Source organism: Musca autumnalis, unplaced genomic scaffold, assembly GCF_047663935.1.
Source record: "Musca autumnalis isolate F117 unplaced genomic scaffold, ASM4766393v1 scaffold_1, whole genome shotgun sequence".
NCBI lineage: Eukaryota > Metazoa > Arthropoda > Insecta > Diptera > Muscidae > Musca > Musca autumnalis.
In genome coordinates this window covers 157,122,735-157,146,004 of record NW_027411644.1, presented here as the reverse complement: position 1 = coordinate 157,146,004, position 23,270 = coordinate 157,122,735, and the positions used below count along the sequence as shown (strand labels likewise).

The window sequence follows — 23,270 nt, the reverse complement described above, 5'->3', positions numbered from 1 at the left end:
TGCCTGTAATTTTATATTAAAGGTTCACAGTGGTCACAAAACATCTCCACCGAAAACCGTCAACATAGGTCTATGTTTTGGTATAGACCCCATATAACGGTACCTCCCGATTTTCGGTATTTTGAGGATTTTAGCTTCAATTTTTAACCGAAATACGTGTAATTCGGCAGTTGAGGTTTCCAGTTGTCACAAAATATCACCTCCAAAAATTGTCAACATAGGTGAACGTTTTGGTACCTCCCCCATATTACGGTACCTCCCGATTTTCGGTATGTTGAGGATTTTAGCTAGATTTCAATAAACAACTTTCCAGAACATATGAATATTCTCGGAATGACGCTTTTAGTTGAAATTCACAAACAAATCAATAATTGTTAATATTTACCCATACTCAAGTCTGTAAATAACCGAATCTTCAAAATGCAAGGAAATTTTAAAGGTCGTGTATTTACAAACCTATACAGGAAAGAATGGGAACATATAATCGAACTTTGAGCTTTAAGAACCGTTCCCAGAAAGTTCATATGTTCTAGAAAGTAGTTTACTTAGACCTTAGGTACATTTTTGTAGTTGACTCTATTCTTAAATTTTGGAGGGTTTAGTATCTATTGACCAGAATCGGAGAAAAAAGTATAAAAATCGAGTATTTTCTAAAGTGTTTTTAAGCCTTTTACTGCCAGTTCGTATGTTCCAGAAAGTTGTTTACTAATATCTTTGCAACATTATTGTAGTTGATTGTTTGTTTGTTGAACCAGAGCAAACTAGATAAGAGTCACCTTTATTTTGCTACTTGACCTTTAAGAACAGTGGCTACAGAGATCGTATGCTGTAGAAAGTTGTTTACATATCTGTAATTGGTTGTTTTCTTTAATTTTAATCGGTTTGATATCTGTAGACCACAACCCGAGAAAAAATGTTAAAAGAAATTTGACCTTGCCGATTTTGACCTTGCAGATGATGTTTGACGGATTTTATGTGTTCACAATATTTGTTCTTTTAGACAAGGGCTATAACTTTGCCTCTAAGAGTTAATCAAATTTTTTAACGGTTTGAAAGATATGATCCTGGCAAAATGATGCCTTTTGACATCAAAGCCTCAAACCTTTGGAGGCCTATAACTGCTGAAAGTTGTTGAGATAGGGAAATATGGTGAGACACATATATTCGGCCTGACCGAACTTAACGTTTTTTACTTGTTTCCAACAAAAATTGTTTTCGCGACAGTGAGCATTGAACACACAACTCTCGGTGTTGTAGTCGGACACACACACTGTGCGCCACCGTACTCATTACTTAGTATGGAGTAAAGTAGGTGGTCTTGCCTTGTAAAGTTGTTAAGAAATAACCAATTATTTTTTAACTTACTGTTAATTCAGAAGGTAGCTTGTTTACATAATTTTGTAATGGGTTATTCGGCTTATGTATGTATATGGCTCCCAAGTTTTTGCTGGGAATTGTTCTTCGGAAAATAAAATTTTCCAAAGCTCTGCACTTAAATCAAAGCAAACATAATCTCCAATAAAAAATTCAAAAATGTTTGTTTTTCGAAAATTTCAAGGACAAATTTAAATGAATATGCAATTGAAGATGCGTTGTCTTAAATATATGTACGAATACGTTGTGTACATACATACGTATATAGGCACATACTATACTATTGTATTATTCATTCTGTGAACGCGAAGAACGGAACAAACAATAATAATTGTATACAAAAATAAACTGTAAACAACACCGTCGCGGCGCATGCTTAGCTCACCTCCAAGGAGAATGCGCACATGTAGCCACCATCGCCACCATCATTGTATGTTGCAAATCAACTTGCAATTTTGCGACGGAGTCACTGGCCTTACGGACGACGACATACGTACTACATATACAAAAAACATTGTTATTGTATTTTTACGCGCCAAACTTACTTTGTTTTGGGGCAACAGCATTTAAGTTTTTTTTTGTTCTTCATTGTTTTGCAAAATTTTTGTAAACAAACATCGAAATAAAAGGTAAATCATAAAACATGGAGTGAAATAACATCATCGCAGAAGATGAGTGTATGGTTTTATGGCTGAAGTATGTAGGAAGCTTAAGCGATGCGCGTGAGATAATAAGTAGAGATGTTGGGGTTCTGATATGTACATACATATATGACAAAGTCCAACATTAATATGGAGCGGCAATTAATTGCTAAGAACATGAAAAGTTGAATTCATAGTGTATTAAATGGGGAATTTCAAAGGGTGAAACTAAAAGAACATTTCTCCTTAACGGAAGCAACGATTACCCACCAAGAACTCCCATTACCAAATAATGGATTTATGTATATAGTATTTTTTCGTCGCTGTTATTCGGTTCAATATTTTTGCTGGGTAACAATACCGATGACACTCCAATTGCCAATCATACCCAACAAAAAATCCCACATATTATTGAACTTTTTTTGCGTTTAATGATAGTTTCTCCTTAGCCTCTTTCCCACTGAGAATACAAAATGAGTAAGCATTGTAACAACCTTGGCCCTGGTTTCCTTTCCTTTCTCACACAAAGGACGACGACTGGGGGATTGTTGTGGCTTTTGGTAGTTCGGACAGAAAAACAAAATCGTTGCCTTATTTATGAGTGAATTTGCTAACTCATGGCCAAGCATAACCCAAATAAACAACAAACAACCCAACATACTGACGACGACTGCCAATAAAAGGGGAAATAAGAAATTGCAAAAAATATAATAGTCCGGTCAAAATAGACATTGAAATAGCAAAAATTCCCACAAAGCTGAATTTTGGTGGAGAGCTAGGGTTTGCCATTAGAAGCAACGTCCTAAAAGTCCCCATCGATCCCATGTGTGCAAAAAAAATTATTCGGGGTCAAAGGTCAAAATTTAAGGGTTTTTAGGTTTTCGGATTTATTTTTTGAAAACGGTTGATCGAATCAGAAAGTGACTAAAGTAAATATTGTAGACAGAAAAATTATCTACAAGTTTGACCCTTATAAATTTTTTCTTAGAAGGAACCATTCTTGAGATACAGCTGTTCTAAAAAACACATGATTTTTATGCATTTATAAGGGAAATTTGCACATATTCAGACGAACCGGCTAAAATAAGCGAAGTAATCGGATCTGTCCCCCCAAAAAATATATATTTTCTTGAAGAGCGAAATTATAGCTATCTTCTAAAAAAAAATCCAACAAAATCGGAGTGTGTTTAGTAGAGTTATTCAATGTTAGAGTCATTTTACGCAAAAATTACCCATTTAACCCACATGTATAATCGAAAGCCCAACGGGAACGACCCCAACGAAAACTCTCCGATTTTTTTTCACGTTTTGTCCAAAGGTAGGGTTTGTTGCGCTGATTACGGAAATGTATAATTTTCAACGGTTGCGGATCCCGTTCGCCGGTTATTAGACCCGAAGGGCCAAATATAAAAACCGGGTTAGACCCGGTTCTACTGAACCGATTACTGCAAACTGGATATCATGTGAAAGCTTACGGAAGTATCTAACACACAGTGTCGTTACTTTAAGCGGTTCGCCTCATAATGTACTTACGCGGCTAATTTTTTGTTTGACCTTTAAATCGAGATATCTCGAAAATGGTAAGTCTTTTTTAAGAATCATAAAGACCAATCTTGTAGACAATTATTGAATCTACAACTTTTACTTTAGCGGGCTTTTGCTACGTATTACCGTTTTTGAGAAAAACTAAAAAAACTGAATAATGCCTCCAAAAATGACCTTTGACCCCGAATAACTTGTTTTGCACACATGGGATCGATGGGGACTTTTAGGACGTTGCTTCTAATGACCAACCCTAGCTCTCCACCAAAATTCAGCTTTGTGGGAATTTTTGCTATTTCCCCCTTATACGCATGTCTATTTTGACCGGACTATAACAACCAGAGAGAAAAGTGTTTATCATTGTGCGACGACACAGTGGTAACGACAGTCATATGAATGAGGCATGAAAGCTGTTTGAATGAAGGTCATTTCCGTTTTTGGTTTTGTGGAAAATTGCAAAACCATTACGGAAATAGGAGATTATCAAGAAACTGAGAATAGAAAAAAAGTTATTATGGGAATTAGTTCATGTGAGTTTTGTCGATTTATAATAACATAAATAATATAGTGAATGGAAACTAGTTCTAGTGTATCACACAACTCATTTAGGCCATCATAGTAGTTCTGTGATTCTATAGAAATCACTTTAGTTTTATTCAAACGACTCCACAATGTCTCTTCTGGTTTCTGTTTTGTGTGGAACTTTTTTCATTTAATATCCTCATTTATAATTGACATTTGAATAGTTAAGCAGTTTATCATTTTCCGTATCATTTGTTGGGTTGTGTAGAAAAAAACTATCAGTTTTTGCACTAACTAATTTATTTTATAATTTGTTATCTTTTCATACATATTTCCCCCGCCATTAAACTATTTAGCCTTGGCGAAATATGTACATTTTCAAGCTCTAATATCATTTCATTTCTATGATTGATGACATGATGACCGGTGTTAAAATGACAACATTTAAAGTTTTATTTGATGACAAATGAATTAATTGTTCACACACAGTAAGAATTATTAATTACAAAACGGTTCGTTGGAAGGCTTGAAACGATTTTCATTTAATTCCCATATTTTTTTGTTAAATAAATTTGAAGTAGTTTTCATATTGTGGCATTATTTTGGTGTACATTTCTAGAAATAGTTATTTCTAGAATGGCATTTGTAATACTTAGGGAAGTATTTTTGCTAAGTGCATCCTAAATTCATAAAAGGAAGTTGACATATATTTGTATATTACATATATATGGGCTGTTCACGTACTTTATAAAGTGGTAAAAGTCGTAAAAGTTGTAAAAGTCGTAATCGATTTTCATATAAATTTTGTGTACGGGAACGCAAAATGTGTAAAAGTGGTAAAAATTGTAAAAACTTTTTAGTTCTGGAACAGAGCTAAAAGTTGTATTTTAAAAGAAGTTACAACTGGCTAGAGATGTTGGTGATCTACTATTTTATAACCTTCACCACGAATTACTTCTTAATAGATATTTGTAGTGTATCAATTTGAATTTTCAATTTCAAATAGTACATATTTTTACAGTGTTTTATTTAACTTGCTCTTTGTTTAGTTCAAATCTATTAAGTCATTTTTGACACAGTTGCAGTTGACCAATTGGCACACTTTTCAGATTTGGATGACAATACATGAATATGAAACCAAAATCAATATGAGTCCATTCTTTCTTATAGCCCCCATATAGCGGTACCACCCGATTTAAAGTATTTTAAGGATTCTATCTTCATTTTTAGGCCGATTTGGCTGTAATTTGGCATTTGGCGTTCCTGATGGTAGAGAAACTTCCTTATCAAAAATGTTGGACATAGGTCAATGTTTTGGTATAGCCCCAATATAGCGGTACCACCCGATTTCAGGTATTTTAAGGATTCTCTCTTCATTTTCGACCCAAATTGGCTGAAACTTGGCATTTGGGTTCCTAATGGTACAGAAACTCCCTTACTAAAAATGTTGGACATAGGTCAAGGTTTTGGTGTAGCCTCCATATAGCGGTACCACCAGATTTCAGGTATTTTATGGATTTTATCTTAATTTTCAACCCGAATTCGCTGAAATTTGGCCTTTAGAGGTCCTAATGGTACAGAAACTTCCCCACCAAAAATTATGGACATAAGTTCAGGTTTTGACTTACTTAGTTAGCTGGCCCATTACAGAACATTTGTTCCATAAGACGAACTAAGAAAAGATCTCCAATTCTCTGTTTGCCTTTCGCTTTCTGGAATACAGCGCCTTTTCATCCCTTCATCCACTTGTTTGCTTGTTTTTAGCGAGTTCATCATCGCTCATTATTACGATATGGCCTAGCCAACGCAATCGCTGCATCTCGATACGTTTATCTATACTGATGTCGTTGTATAGCTGATACAGCTCGTGGCTCGTCGATATTCACCGTCAACGCAGATTGGTCCATAGATCTTTCGAAGAATTTTTCTCTCAAACACACCAAGCACTGCATTGTCTGCTTGCGCAAGTACCCAGGCTTCGGAACCATACATCAGCACGGGTAGTATCAGCATTTTGTTAAGCGTTACTTGTATTTGAAGAGATGGGGCTTTGTACTTAAACTTCCTTACTTACTTCACAACTGATGTTGTTTGTTCTGTTTACGGCTTGCCGAGGTAGACAAAGTCTTTTACTACCTCAAAATCATAGGAACCAACATCAACAGGTGGTCCGATCTCTATGGACACATTGCGCGTCGACACCATCAACTTCGTCTTCCGCCAGACCCACTTTAGCAGATTCCCATTCGACTTTTGCAAAGGTATCAGTTACTTCCTTTACCGATCGACCTATGATGTCAATGTAATCGTCATAAACAAGTAACATATGGCTCTTTGTATATATTGTGCCACTTCCTTTAACCTTCGCATCTCGTATAACCTTTTCCAGCAGATGTTGAATAAGTCACACGAGAGGCCGTCTTCTTGTCTGAAACCTCTTTTGATACTAAACTTTTCGGAGAGGTTCTTTCCTAGTTTTACTGAGGGCCGAGTATAAGTCAATGTCATTTTGCAAACCGAATGAGCTTTGCAGGGATACCAAATGCAGACATGGCTTGGAATACCTTTGAACGTAGGGGGGCTGTCGAAGGCTGCTTTGTAATCGACAAAAAGGTGGTAGGTGTCGATCTGCATCTCTTGGGTCTTCTCCAGGATTTGCCGCAGGGTAAATATCTAGTCAATGACGGATTTGCCATGTCCAAAGCCGCATTGGTATGGTCCAAATATTTCATTGACCATAGGCTTTAGTCGTTCGCATAATATCCCTGACAATATTTTGTAGGCAATAGCGAGAAGACTTATGCCCCTATAGTTAGAGCATACAGTCTTATCTTCTTTCTTGTGGACAGGGCATAGGATGCTCAGGTTCCAATCGTCGGGTACTCGTTCTTTCTGCCAGATGGAGTTAACTAACTGATGAATACACCTTATCAGCGTGTCGCCTCCGGTTTTGAACAGCTCGGCTGGTAAGTCATCGACTCCTGCTGCTTTATTTTTGTCCAACCGGTTTATTGTTGTCTTTACCTCATCTTGGCTGGGCGGTATACAATCAATACCATCTTCTGGTATTCGATCTGTGATAACTTCGCCGTCTTCGCTACTATCGGATACCAACCGTTTGGGAAAATATTCTTTTCATATCCTGAGCACTCTATCTGTATCAGTTACCAAATTACATTGCTGGTCTCTACAAGAGGATGTTCCTGTACCAAAGCCATATGTTTGATACTTCACTCGATGGTAGAATTTTCGTACTTCATTCTGGCTCCTGTACATCTCATTTTTTCACACTCCCGTTTTTCCATTTCTCTCTTTTTCCTGTGGAAAAGACGTTTCCCCTCTCTCGTTGCTACTGATTGTAGAGTAGCCCTAGCACGACACTCCTGGGGCTCAATTCTGTTTCTATGAAAATATGAAATGAAAAATTTTATAAAGGAAATATTTTTCATTTCAAGTTTTTATAGAACAAAAATCCAGCCCCTGGTCTTAACACGGGTTCCTTGGTGGAGGTCTCTTTAATACAAGTATGGATTTTGCGGCTGTTTGCATGGAGTGGGCAATACTTTGCCTCGGTGCTGACAAGTTATCGAACGAGGGGTGTTTTGATTAGGCAATTATTGGGCCAATGAGTGGATTATGCTGTGGCTATATATTGTATATCCCTCAGTAATGTTGGCGACATTTCCTGAGTATTTCAGCCATGTAAAACTTCTCTATAAAAGTGGTGTCCCATATCATTCAGCTAATATGAAATTTTTATTTGAAACGTTCAATCTGGTACGTACCTTTGCTGCAACAATGTGGTTGTCTGAGTCTATGTTTGCTCCTCGGAACGAAAGTACATCCAACACGCTCGATGAATATATTCCATCTATCACAACGTGATCAATTTGATTTGTTGTTTTGTTGGTCTGGAGACAGCCAGGTGCCTTTATGAATTTCGAGACACTTAAATCTGGTACTGCTAACTACCATGTTTTTACCCCTGGGAAATCTTCAGCATCATTCCATTGCCAGATGTTTCACTGTGAAGACTGAATTTCCCGATGGTTTAGCCCAAAGATATTCTCCTTTCCAATGTTGGCATTAAAATCGCCTAGAAAAATTTTAATGTATATCTTTGGCCCAACAATTGGGAAATTTAATGTCATGGGCAGAGCAACGGTCATATGTTTCTTCTATGCTCTCGTAAAATATATCATGCGTCCTTGTCTTCAGTGGGAGCATTAGCGCAAATAAAACTGATGTTGAAGAATTTTGCTTTTATCCATATTGCAGTCTTCATTCACTAAGGCGAAGCTGGATTCCTTTGTTTTACGACAGCAATCGAAACGATAGTCGGACTATCGATAGTTTGCCAGCTTTATACTCTACTTCTCTATAAAGAGTGCGAACATTCCAGGTGTAGATTCGCAAATCATGGTCCTTAAAACGTTTGCGGGGGTCGTCAATCCATGTTTTTAAGGTTTTGGGTGGACGCGCGGCACATGTTAGCTCACAACCTTTATCGGGTGTTGAAGGCAGCTCCTCAGATGACACCACGTGGAGGTCATTAACCACTTGATATGCAAGATGGGTCCTCATCTTTGCCATATTAAAGCCAGTCAGGGCCGTTGCTTGGTATCATTCATTCAGAGAGTTGTGAGTCCATCGCTCAAATTACGAAGAGTTGTTAAAATACTTTAATGTACCTACATGTTAACGTTTAAACAACCCGTAACGTTCGTAAACGAGGCGTAGTTTGTAGTATTTTTAGTTAGAAATTAAAAGTTCGCATGTTCAATTCCAGCAGCTGACAAAATAAAAATGCCGAGGGTGATAAAATTTAACATAAATTCACCTCAACATGCCGTTGCTAAAATAATGCGCGAGTTGATTGATTTCTAAGTAGTTACGGCTACCAAAAAGTACTTACAATCCCTTTATTCAGTAATGAAATTTGTGTTAGGTACAGCTCTCAAATACTTCAAGTAATATACCAACTGCTTTTGCAAGCATATATAACGGAAGACATTGTCCGCAGATTTCTGGCTGGATTTCTGTTGGTTCTATCGACTAGTACCAGGGCTGCCAGATTATTTTTATGGAAAATCGTCAAAATGACGATTTTTATTTTAGAAATCGTCAAACCTATTTTATAAAATCGTCAAAAAAATCGTCAAAAATTAAAATACGCACTTTTAGATATATTTTAATATATTTCTTATTAAAAGAGACATAAAATGGATATTCAAGTTATTAAACATGTTTTTACTTCAATCAGTAAATTGAAGCTATTTATTTTATAAATAAGAATGTGCATAAACATTTCGTCAATACGTTATTTATTTTTTAAATAAATATTTGAGTTTATCATTTTTAAGAGATCGGGCTTAATAAATATGTCATAGCAATATGTTTTGTTAAGTTTTAAAACATCTTTGGTATACAGTATACCCTCCATTGAATCATTATGAAGAGAATTTTGATATTATATTTTATTAAGATTTACTTGGCTGAGGACACATTCAACTGACGAATGAGGTAATACCTATCATTACCTCCCAGCAAAAATACCCCTTACTAACCCTTTATTTTAACAAGGACCTGTCGCGCAAAATCGTGTTTTACAAAATTAATTATGACTTAATTAGCAAAATAACCAAAAATCGTCATTTTTTGGGCAAAAATCGTCAAATCGTCATTTATCAATTTTTGACCAAAAAATCGTCAAAATTACGATAAATCGTCAAATCTGGCAGCCATGACTAGTACACCAATGCTGTCTGAAGATTTGCAAAGCTTTGGTACGAATGAGACTATTAAGAGGATTCGTTAATACAATTTGTTCCAACACTGCCAATGGCAATAGGCCTTATACGTTAAAACTGTCAGGTTCAATGAATTTGGCATGTAACGAAAAGCAGGCTTATTTATTCCTTCATATTTCCAACATATAGTCTTCTCTGCTTTTTTTTTTTTTGTATTAGGCCCCAAGTATCCCAAAGTAGAGTACAACGTTTTTTTTTATCAACTCGTACCATGTGAACCCCCCATGATGTTATGTTTTTGTTTGGTTAATAGCAAATCAAACATTATCCATACATGTCATCACTGCGCTAAATCGTTGTGTTATATTCCTTTTTTTCTACTGCAAAGAGGTAAATGATCTTTTGTCTGTACTTAGTCGCCAATAAAAATGAAAACAAAAAACAATAACCTTGTCTTTAGACAGTCTCGTTTGTTTTATAAATAAATAACGCAATGGATATTCAAGTTATTAAACATGTTTTTACTTCAATCAGTAAATTGAAGCTATTTATTTTATAAATAAGAATGTGCATAAACATTTCGTCAATACGTTATTTATTTTTTAAATAAATATTTGAGTTTATCATTTTTAAGAGATCGGGCTTAATAAATATGTCATAGCAATATGTTTTGTTAAGTTTTAAAACATCTTTGGTATACAGTATACCCTCCATTGAATCATTATGAAGAGAATTTTGATATTATATTTTATTAAGATTTACTTGGCTGAGGACACATTCAACTGACGAATGAGGTAATACCTATCATTACCTCCCAGCAAAAATACCCCTTACTAACCCTTTATTTTAACAAGGACCTGTCGCGCAAAATCGTGTTTTACAAAATTAATTATGACTTAATTAGCAAAATAACCAAAAATCGTCATTTTTTGGGCAAAAATCGTCAAATCGTCATTTATCAATTTTTGACCAAAAAATCGTCAAAATTACGATAAATCGTCAAATCTGGCAGCCATGACTAGTACACCAATGCTGTCTGAAGATTTGCAAAGCTTTGGTACGAATGAGACTATTAAGAGGATTCGTTAATACAATTTGTTCCAACACTGCCAATGGCAATAGGCCTTATACGTTAAAACTGTCAGGTTCAATGAATTTGGCATGTAACGAAAAGCAGGCTTATTTATTCCTTCATATTTCCAACATATAGTCTTCTCTGCTTTTTTTTTTTTTGTATTAGGCCCCAAGTATCCCAAAGTAGAGTACAACGTTTTTTTTTATCAACTCGTACCATGTGAACCCCCCATGATGTTATGTTTTTGTTTGGTTAATAGCAAATCAAACATTATCCATACATGTCATCACTGCGCTAAATCGTTGTGTTATATTCCTTTTTTTCTACTGCAAAGAGGTAAATGATCTTTTGTCTGTACTTAGTCGCCAATAAAAATGAAAACAAAAAACAATAACCTTGTCTTTAGACAGTCTCGTTTGTTTTATAAATAAATAACGCAATTCTCATACGCGCCGGGATCTGACGATGACAACAACTGCAGGGCTATTTTGGTGGTGTTGCGCTCATTTGCAAAAAAGAACAAAAAAGTAACTCCGAAAACAATAACAACAAACATAACACTCTATCAAACCATACAATGTTGCAAACGACATTGTTTTGGTTTTTATTTCTGTGAAAACATTTTGCAGAATTTTGTGAATGATTTTTATTTTGTACGTGGAGCAAAAAGTTCTTCTACCCAATCATCATCAATAACAACCAATGGAGCCTTGAAATATTTCTTCCTTTATTGTGGATGTGTGTGTTTGCGCGCATTCAAGTCATAGGCGTCGTACAATTTAAAAAAAATCATATCCGATTTCCCAAAAAAAATAACTTTCAATCTCAAGGAAGTTTTTGCTGCTGCAGAATATCTAACTTTTGCTACGCTTATGCTCTGCATGGTGTGTTGGCGTATTTGTCCATATACATACATACGGATACGAAATTTCTTGTTTTAACTTTGCGGATAACCTCTTCTCACTTTTTAGAGCATGCGCAAAAAGGTGATATTTATGCTATATGTGAGAGAATTCAAAACCGAATTAACATCAGAAATATATTTTTGTTTTATTGAAAATAGTTTGTTGTTTTTGTAACCCATGATGTTACCTTTATTTATTTAACCCACACAGACACATAAACACGTATTTCTAATCATGTTTTCTTATTTTTATTGACTCTATTTTAAGGTGGCAATGTGATCCAAACAAAAAAAAAGTTCTTTAAACCACACAGAAGTCATGTGGAATGTTAGTCTTAGCAACTGAATGCTTTTGAAATATGTATGTGAGGTTTTGCCGTTACCGAGAAAAAACAGGTAAATAATACCCAAAACATTAGCATATGTATATTAATTTTTAATTAACATAAATAGAACAGAAATTCATTTTAGTTACGGTCGGTCATAACCGTTTGTTTCTTCGTAGAAACATTTGTGTTTAGGCGGGTGTTTATTCGTTTGTTTGTGTATAAAGTATACATATCTAAATGAAATACAAATACCCATAATCAAATTCACATACATAAATTTATGTACACACATACATATTTATGTATGTACAGCACACATTGAAATTTTATCAATATTTGGAGAGAGTTTTAGTAGTTGGAAGATTTGACATTCAAATGAGTTGAAAGTAGAAGAAGTTATTAGTGCTTATTTTGAATTCGATGTCTTCTGAAAGCAGGACTAGTCTTCTAGTCTTCTCAGAGCAGTTGGTATAAGCCAGTACCAACGACATAGCCAGGAGGCTGCCTGGATGAGCGAAATTTTTAATTTTAGAGATTTTTTGCACGTATTACTTTTAAATGAAGTTAACAAACTTAAAAATACCGAAAATCTGGAGGTACAGTTCTATGGGGGCTATATGAAGCAGCAGACCTATATCGACAATTTTTTTATTGAAAGTTCGTTACCCTTTACGAAGAAAATTTCAACAATTTCGGTGCGATAGTGAGGTCACAACCTTTAAAATACCGAAAATCGGGGGTACAGTTATATGGGGGCTATATGAAGACGTGGACCAATATCGACAAATTGCTGGTTGAATGTTCTATACTCCTTTTGAAGACTAAATACCAAATTTCAGCCATGCGAGAGTGAGGTCACAATCTGGACCTATACCGACAAATTTCTAGTTGAAAGTTTTTTTACCCCTTATGAAGACCAAGTACCAAAATCAGCCATTTCGGTGGGATAGTGAGGTCACAACCTTCAAAATATCGAAAATTGGGAGGTAACGTTTTATGGCGTTTTAAGACGTAGATCAATACCGACAAATTTCAGGTGGATAGTTGAATACAACCAACGAACACTAAATACCAAATTTAAGTAATTTCTGTGGAATAATGAAATGACATTTTTAAATGCGGTGCCCACTGTAGCTCAAAAACGGATGATCCGATCTTCATATGTTTTTGAGGGATTATTATTATATAATAAAAAGCTAGAAATTAAGCGAGACACTTTAAAAAAAAAATTGACGGATTTGAGGGGAAAAAACTTTCCATTTTTATAGCCTCCACCATAGCACGATGGGGCCAATAGCAGGTTTTCGAGGCAAAAAGTCAATTTTTGAAGTGAACAATTTGAAAAAAATTATAACGGATTTCGATTGCCAACACTCTGAATCACTAAAAATAAAAAAATAAATCAATCTGGTAACATCACATAGCGACATACTGGTCTGGCAATGGTGACATATTTTCATATGCATCGTTTTCCGACATTCATTATAAATAAGTAGTGAAAGCATTTTAGGCGCCAAAAAGAACATTTCAACATTTTTATATTTTTTAAACATGGAAAGCTCTTCAATGGGTATGTAAAATAAGATAGTTTTAACAAATAATAAAAATGTTATGTGTGGTAAATGTATTTTTGAGTTAAGATGTTATGTCTTTTTTGGTGTATTTTGCTTTGTTATCCATGTGTTCTCTGGAGTATAACTTTTGAGATCTAGGTAGATCTAGGATATTATATATATGTGGTGAAAGGTATTAATGTGTACTATCATTTTGTGAAAAAATTAGCTGCGCCTATCTGCGCCTTTTCATAAAAATCTGATTTCAGATGTCGTAATACTTAAAAATATGGACATGTTTATGTTTTTGTTGGCGAATAATCGGAAACCCATTAATGTTACCAATTGGATTTCGGAAAAATTTAATAGACGTATATAATAATAATAATATATAATTTCAAAGATATCGCAAACTTTGGCTTTTGTGGCGGAATTTTAGCCCATTTTTACTAAATTTGGAACCTTTTTTTTATTTACTTATAACAAACCACAGACAAAACCATGAAATTTGAACATATGTAAATATATAGGGGAGCTATTTCTATATCTGAACCGATTTCAATATAACTTGACAAACTTATTTGTAGTCCGAATTCCGTAACATTTTCCAAATTTTATTGTAATTTGATGGAATTTGCATGCTTGGTCAATCACATTCCTGAAATCGGGCGAACATATATATAGGAGCTATATCCAATTCTGTACCGATTTCAATATGATTTGCCAAAAATGTTTCTAGACCAAAATCCGTCACACATTTCAAATTTCATCAAGATTGGACATACATAGCGGGATTGGTGCACCAAATACCTAAAATCGGGCGAAAATATATATGGGAGCAATATCAAAATCTGAACCGATTTCAATATAACTTGGCAAACTTATTTGTAGTCCTAATTCCGTGGTATTTTCCAAATCGCATAAAAATTGGGCAGAATTTGCGTGTTTTTTCCATCAATTGATTGAAATCGGGCGAACATATATACGGCAGCTATATGTATATATGAACCGATATGAACCAAATTTAGTATATTAGTTTCTAAGCCCATTATAAACATATGTACAAAATTTGGAAGGTCTAGCTTGCCCCAGTGATTTGTTGCCTCGAAAACCTGTCATTGGCCCTATCGTGCATAGTATGGAAGGTATATTAAGTTTGTTTTTCTGTTTGTAACACATCGAACTAATCATTTGCGACCCTATAAAGTATATATATTCTTGATCAGGATAAAATTCTAAGACGATCTAGCCATTTCCGTCTGTTGTAATTACTCTAGCATCCGCAATAATTGAGGGAGAACGCTAAAATTTTTCATTTTGAGGATTTTATCTACATTTTCCTTCTAAATTGGCTCCAATTTGGCACTAAGAGTTTCAAGGGATCAAAAAACTTCTGCAACAAAAATGGTGAAGATAGGTCCAGGTTTTGATATAGCCCCATATAACGGTTCCGCCCTATTTGAAGTATTTTGACGTTTTTAGGTACATTTGCAGACCAAATTAGTTATCATTTGTCATCTAGGGTTCCCAGTGATCAAGAAACTTCTCTAACAAAAATTAAAGACATAGGTCCACGTTTTATTGTAGCCCCCATATAACGGCACCGACCGACCGATTAGAGTATTTCATGGTGGAGGGTATAAAAAGTTCGGCACGGCCGAACTTACAGTTTTTTACTTGTTTAAAAATCGAAATTTTGATTTGACAGTACACAATTTTATTAAAAATGGATATTTTTTAATTCCGTTTAGCTTAAGTACGAGCTTATTAGGTTCTCAATAATCCCACAAAAACATATGCTGATTGACTTATTCGTTTTCGAGCTATAGTGGGTACAGCAAACAGCTTTAGTAAACACAGTGTTTCGTAGGCGACCATTTGTCAGAAAACAGTGCAATATTTTTCTAAAAAAAACCCGAAAGACAAAATCTTCTAAAAAATATGGAAGATTTCTTGCAAAAAAATTCATGAAAAATTTAATTTTTCGTGCTCAATAAGTGGCCATAACCCATGGCCAAGGCATAATGACAAATTTCTGGATGAAAGTTCTTTACTCCTTACGAAGTCTAAATACCAACTTTAAGCCATTTCGGTGGAATAATGGGATAACAGCCTTCAAAACTCCGAAGATCGGGAGGACCGTTCTATGGGGGCTATATGAAGACACATACCTATATCGACAAATTTGAGGTGGAAAGTTGTATGCCCAACGAAAACTATATACCAACTTTCATCCATTTCGGTGGAATAATGAGGGCACAACTTTCAACTTTTTAAATTGGGAAGTACCGTTCTCCGGGGGGCCCTATATGAAGACATAAACCTATACCGACAAATTCCTGGTTGAAAATTCTTTACTCCCCACGGAGACTATATGCCAAATTTCATTCATTTGGGTTGGATGTTGAGGCCACAACCTTCAAAATTGGCTATATCAAAACTCGTCAATATATGATACAGGGCTAATGATCATCCATACCGCGGACATAATCACAGAACTTCACGATATTAGATACTACATTTTCCAACCAATGTTGCTGTAATTTCGTATAGCAGATTCTCAGATTGGAAGGTAAACGATACCGCTAGATGTGAATTTTCCTACTGAAGTGTCTATAACTTGGTATTTCCGAATATAAATGGGTATAAAAGCTCCACACAGCAATATAGGTTCATATGTTGCTTCACTTTATTTATTGCATCATTTATATGAATCACGAATAAACAAAAATACAGTTAGTCAACTTAATTATTGCAAAACCAAAATTATTACAACATTTTGAATAAAACATCATTTTATTGGTATAAATATCATAATTTTTTGCATCTTTAATCTATTTTATTTAGTCCCTCCTGTTCGTGGGCGACATATTCCCGACTTTTTACCCATGAATTGTCGATAGGGTTAATATCTAGACTTTGGACAAGGGGTGTCAATAACTTTGGTGCAGTTTTATAACAACCAAGTCCTACATAAATAAGATTTATGCTTAGGGTGGTTTCCTTAGTAGTACTTATATTGCAATTTGTTTGAATTTTCAGTGTCAACAGGCCGAAATTTCTTGACGCTGTTGGTTAAATAATTTTTAAAGCATCTAAATAAAACTCCTCTGCCATTGTTTCCTTCAAAATCTGGACGTTACCAACGTCACTGCTTGATATTCAACCCCATACCATAACTGACAGTTTTCCGAACTTTACGGTATATATTAAATTTTTGTTTTCCATGGATGTAAGGGGTTTTCGCAATACTTTTTGAGACCCACCGTGATAGTACAACATAATTCTAGTCTCATCAGAAAATATAACGTCATCCCAATACTAAAGACGGAGTGAAAAGTTGTCTGTAACAAGTCTAAATAGTTTCTATATATTGTGCTGGGAGAGCAATGATTTTTACCTAGTCACTCGTGATAAAAGCTTCTTATTATGTAGCACTTTTCCGACTTTTACATGTGACACTAGACTGGTTTAAACTCAAAGGGAACAAATCGATGTCGGATTTTTTTAGGCGGCTCCCCCCTAAAGTGTTTAGTTTGTTTGAGCACAATCGGAATATATTAACATGTGCCACTGGGGCCAAAGGTGAATTTTTTCACGAAATTGATCTAAAGACCACATTTATTGTCCAATCGATCAGAAATTGTTACCAGTTATTTCTGTGGCTAAAAAAGTAATCGTACAAAAATTTTAGAAAATTGGTTAGGATTTTAATATTTGCTAAATATAGGGTCCATGAAAACTTTTAGGCCCCAGTGGCACCTGTTAACATATTACGATTGTGCTCAAACTTTGGCAATCTTATAATCTAACAAAACTAAACACTTTAGGGGAGTGCGGCATAAAAAATCAGACATCGAAACAATTTTCTGGTGCTGCTTTCAATTCTTTAATCATTCTCCTGTCAATTCGTGGGGTTACTATTTTGGGCCTGCCATGTAACGTCTTTAGTTTGAGCCTGCCTACTCTCTCGGTGCGGTATATGTGTTATATTTTATTTATTTTAGCGATTTCTCTGGCGAATTTACCATTATTGTAGCATATTTTCCGAAATCCGTTTATCCGTTTGTCTTTCTCTTTTTCTGAATATACCGCCTATGTTACACACACAACAATTAATTTATGATCAAAAATAATGGATCTACAAGTTCACATACCATAAAAGTCATAAAAATCCTTAATTGCAAAAAATTTCGGGGAAATCCCACGATTTTATTCATTCAGTTTGCAATTAATTAGTTGACACCACTAAAATCAGCTTTCTTTTTGCCCTTTGTTTTTGTTATTTTATCGTTTGGAATAATTTAGTTGACCAACTGTATTTTCCTACAAAATTACCAACTTATAAACAGATTTCTTTAAGCCTAGACCAATGGTGCACAAGAAGAGAATGCTATTTTGGGTTTTTGTATGGGAAAGAGAGTTGTTATTAACTTTTTCATAAAGAAGCGTGCATGGCTGGCCTAGACGTACCTATTGCTACAATCCATGTTGATAATAATGTAATAAACTAATTTAATCCCTGTAAACAAAAACTAATTTTGGTCTCTACACATACAAATTTAAACAAACCGAAGAAATATGTACCTGAGTATTTATTCAGAAATGCCTAAATAGATGTCATAAACACTTTTTCATTGGCAACCCTGGTTTTCTACCTGCAAAAATAGAGCAAATATTCAAACTACCACCATCATTATTATTGTCATGACAGCACAATCACCACCAAAATAGGCATCATCATCATCGTGATTGCTGTCATAATGTCAGATATGTAATGATGTTTGTTTGTATGTCATATGTATGTATGTGTAACATAAGTATGTATTCATATGCAAGTATTGGCCATAAACGGAAGTATGAGTAAAAGAGAGAGCTAAATCCACACACACACATTTCTACACGAATGTGTGTATGTGTGAGAATCCTCACAATACTTTTCACATCATTATCCTGGACAATAACAACAACAACAAAACAATAATCATCCCTTGCTCTTAGCTAATACCAACTTTTGCAGGATCTCCCAAAACACTGGCACACTATTCTCTTTTAAACCTTCAAACGTTAGTGTTGCCTTTTGGATTATTACCGTTTCCGCGCGCGGATTAAAACGCATATTGAAGACGAGATATGCTGCCACTGCATACCTACCTAGCGTACAAAAATATTTAATATAAAAGTAAGAACATTAGTGACATAGAATAAAATCCAGTTAAGCTGGATTTAACTTTTTAATACCCCGTTTGTAGGGTTGTTTGTTTGTTGGCCCCTATAATTGCCTCAATTGGTAACTTGATGTGGACTTTTAACCGGCAAATCCAAGTGAATAAACGAAACTATGAACTAAAGTGACTTGTGGCTAAGTAGACGTTTACATGAAAATCTGTTTGACTTTGAGCTCAGATGTTTTGTTAAAATGGGCGTTTGTTGTTGACGACGACGGACAACGACAACAACAATCGTTTCAAGTTCTATTTACCGGATAAATGTTGAAATTGTTTTGTTTGTGCCGTGGATTATTCGCATTTGTAATCGTAGTCGTGATTTGCCCTTTTGTCACATAGCAGCAAATGATATGCGTGCCATGAGCCGCGGTTATAATGACACCGGTTTATCTCTTAGTTAATTACTTAATCTTGAGATTTCCTAGAGAAATTAAAAATGGAAGTGGATTATAAAAAAATGCAAAGGAAAAATTCCAAATAATGTGAAAGTGTGCTAACTTACGCTTTAAGTGATGTAATTTTGTTGTTTTGTTCTATGGTTGTTTATATCGAGCTGAAAACGGAAATTTTGATTTGACGAACATTTTAAATTGTAAAAAAGAACGGATATATAACTGCGGAATAGTGTACATATGTGCATTCAGAAATAATAAAATTTTAACAAATCCGAAAAACTAATAAAAATGCAACCCAAATGAAATATTCCGCTTAAGTAATAACCAAGGAAGTGTAGGTACATGAAATGAACCAATTGATGAAATCTATTAACATTATTTGTGTCGATCATGTGAATCTTACATCGGAACTAGTCAAAATAGATGTGTATGTGTGTATGTAAATTAGTGTATATAAAAAGCGCTGGTAGATTATCCACTTTAATGTACAAATGACATTTGAACAGTTTTCATTTAAACATGCTTCAACTGATTGCGCTAGCAATTTTTTTTTTTTGACTAATTTCTCCAAAAAAGATAAACCCGATCTCTCGATATTTTAAAGAAAGTTTAGATTCCAACCAGATTAGAATATTTTGCTGATAAAATTGACCAAAAACGATATCCTCGTCTGATTTTCTATGTTTTACGGATCACAACTTTAGTCTAATTCCTACTAGAAGGTTTAGAGCTTGGGACATAGAAGAAACATACAATTTTGTATGATGTACGGATAATATTAGCGACGAACATTGACAATACTTATGCATATCCTTATTCCTGAAGAACGCATTCCGGCGAATAATATTTAATATACAAAACAATCAAGCATCAACCTATGACAATGGGCCTAATTATTCCAACAAAAACATAATTATTCTTATATTGAAACAATATAACTGGAAAATTGGAAAATGCCTACCATTATCCAGAGAAGTATAGAAAATACAATTATATTGTTATAGCAGAGACCACAAAGACTACTAAACACTTTATTTCGAGATTTGTATGAATGAGTGGCCCTAAATATAGGGACATTTCTGTTCATATCTCTAGAAGTATTGGCTTCCCCTAGCAAAACAAATATAAAATGTAGTCATAATCTTACTTACTTAGATGACTTTCATACTAAGCAGAACGTCTTGTTCCATAAGCCGAACTATGAATGGATTTCCAAACTTATCGATCTGCTGCCTTACTTCTCCAATCTTGGATGTCATGTTTTGTGATATCATATTGGACTTGGTCTTTCCATCTGAGTTTGGGCAATCGTCCTAGCTGTTTACGTTTTACTATATCGATGTCGGTCGGCTGGTACAGCTCGTGGTTCATGCGACGTCTGTATTGACCGTCAACGCATATTGGTCCAAAAATCTTTCGAGGAATTTTTATCTCAAACACACCAGGTTCTGCCTCATCTGTTTTCGAAAGTACCCATGCTTCAGATCCATACATATGTACGGGTAGTATCAACGTCTGGTAGGGTGTAAGTTTGGTCTGACGAGAGGTGGTTTTGCTTTTGAACTGTTTAATTAGACCAAAATAGCATTACATTACATCCTTATTGTATATAGTGCTATTTTTATCTTTATCCGTATATACATTCACTTCTCGTATGGCCTTTTCCAGTAGAATGTTAAATAGGTCACACGATAGATTGTCACCTTGTCTGAAACCTCGTTTTGTTTCGAAATGTTCGGATAGGTTCTTTCCTATTTTAACAGCTGATCTTGTAGTCATGATCACAATCAATTTTTCAAAACGCTTTGAGAATAAAAACCAACTATAACAAAACGCGAAAGTGTCGAACTTTTGTGGATGAGGTACCCAAAGAAATCTTTGACTTGATGTAACTATGGGATAAATATCTTTCGTTAGCTCTCGTGCCAACAAGTAGTGGGATTCTCTGACTCATCTTTTCTGCTTACCGATAAAAATCGGTGAAATTAAAAGTCTTATAATTTCTGTAAGTAACGTAATTTATCCATAAGTTTGCAAGCATAAGTTGTTGATAAGTCCTACTGATAGCAAAACTATTGCCAATTTTTATTGGTACTGTTTTTTTATTTTTACCGATTTTTGTCGGTACCCATAAAAAGTGTTACAGAATTCCACTTCAGTTCTTTTAGTTGGTTACCGCATGATTTGTAGAGCTTTTGGGTCATCAGGTAACATGGAGTTGACCGCAAAAAATATATTTCCCTGTAATCAGTACCACAAGGACTACCTTGATGAAAATTACAAAACACTCTTCGAACAGGCCAGCACTACGCCTAAACGAAGGGTTTTAAAGCTTGCGAATTAGGTCCGATAAATAGTCCATCTTCGAACTTGATTTAAATTTGAGAGAAACAAGAACTTTCCGACGAAAAAAATATATCGCCGTTAGAATGACCGCATGGATTACCTTTAGTATAGATTTTAAAACGAACCACGAGTAGCATTAATCTGTACTTAAGCGAAAATTTTTAACTTTTGTGAAGGTGTAGTCCGACATAGACCTTCTTGGAATTTGATGTACGTTTGGAAGAAATTTTAGGATTGACAATGTGTCGGACAAATCGTAGCCCAATTTGTAAGTTAGCGTGCTCATCAGTCATTTTTGTTTGTACAGGGTGCTTTTGGACCAATATCTCAGAAAAAATAGACTGGCAATACAAAAATATTCGAAGCAGTCGGAGATATGAGCTTACATCCTCTGTGGGAGTTACCCGTAGGGGTGGATCGATATAGTCCATATTTTAATCTAATCTCTGGAAAAAGAATTATTATTAAGCTAAAGATTTTGAAATTTTGTAGTGGATATATCGAACGTACGGTAAGAATCGGTATCGGTTTTTATACTCTCAGCCTTTACGCTAAAGAGGGTATATACAATTTGATACGACCAAAAATGTCCCAATGTTAAAACGAAATTTGTTTCAGACAATTTGGAGTCTATTTAGCCCGTCTGTCTGGCTGGTGCGAACGATAACTCTCGAACAAAACGGTAAAATTTTGCCCAAACTTAGTTTAAATTCAAAGATGAATCGTATAGGTCCACTTCTTCGGATACCTTCCACACAAAATTCGGAATAAGTGAAGTTGAAGAGCTCCTCTCGGCTCGTTTTGAATTTTTCAGCAGGTTGTCTTTACGCCTCCCTTTACGACGCTACAACTTTCCGGGGGCAAGTCCATACTTCGTGAGATAATGGCCTAAAAGCACCAATAAACCCTGAAGTCACCAACTAAAATGCCAAATCCGCAAGATAACTCTCGCAAGGAGTTTCTGATTGGTCCAAACTTTACACAGCGTATTATTGGAATATGTACAGGTTGGAATATGTACTATATCGGTCACGTCCTTTGTGTATATCCCACACAAAATTTTGAGAAAGGTGGAGTTTCAAGACTCATCTCGGATCTATGTATTTGAAATTGTTTGCAGAAGGTACACTTTTTCGGGAGTATGTCCATACTTCCTCAGATAGTGGCTTAAAAGCTCCAAAAATCCTGCCGGTACATACTAAAATGGCAAGAGTGCAAGATAACTCTCAAAAATTTCTTTCAAACTTAGTTTAACGTAATTTAGTATTTCGAGTTCTCTATGAATTAGAAGTTTACTTACTAACAAACCCCACTAGGGTGGCCAAGGTTTGAGGACAGTCGGTATATGTTAAGTTTCCTTAGTAATTTGTGGGGGCCAAAAGCAAATTTTCACGAATTCCCTCTACAGACCATATTTATTGTCCAATCGATGAGAAAATTTTACCAGTTCATTGCTGTGGCTAAAAAACGAATCCTACAAAAATTTATAAAACTCGGACAAAATTTTCATATTGCTCCAACAGCATGTGTGGTCAATTTTAGGTAATTTAGGCCTTATATATAGCAAATATTTAAATCCGAGCTGCTTTTCACATTTTTTGTATGATTAGT

At 35.1% G+C, this 23,270-nt stretch overlaps 1 long non-coding RNA gene across 2 annotated transcripts in view; it reads left to right on the top strand.

The window, feature by feature from the left end:
* The window catches only part of LOC141390923 (uncharacterized), a 58,312-nt gene that overhangs the window by 24,849 nt on the left and 10,193 nt on the right, over positions 1–23,270 (top strand). For both annotated transcript variants that reach the window (XR_012409518.1, XR_012409517.1), the window contains exon 2: positions 12,077–12,204. This is a non-coding gene — a long non-coding RNA (uncharacterized lncRNA). The remainder of the gene's footprint in view (positions 1–12,076; positions 12,205–23,270) is intronic.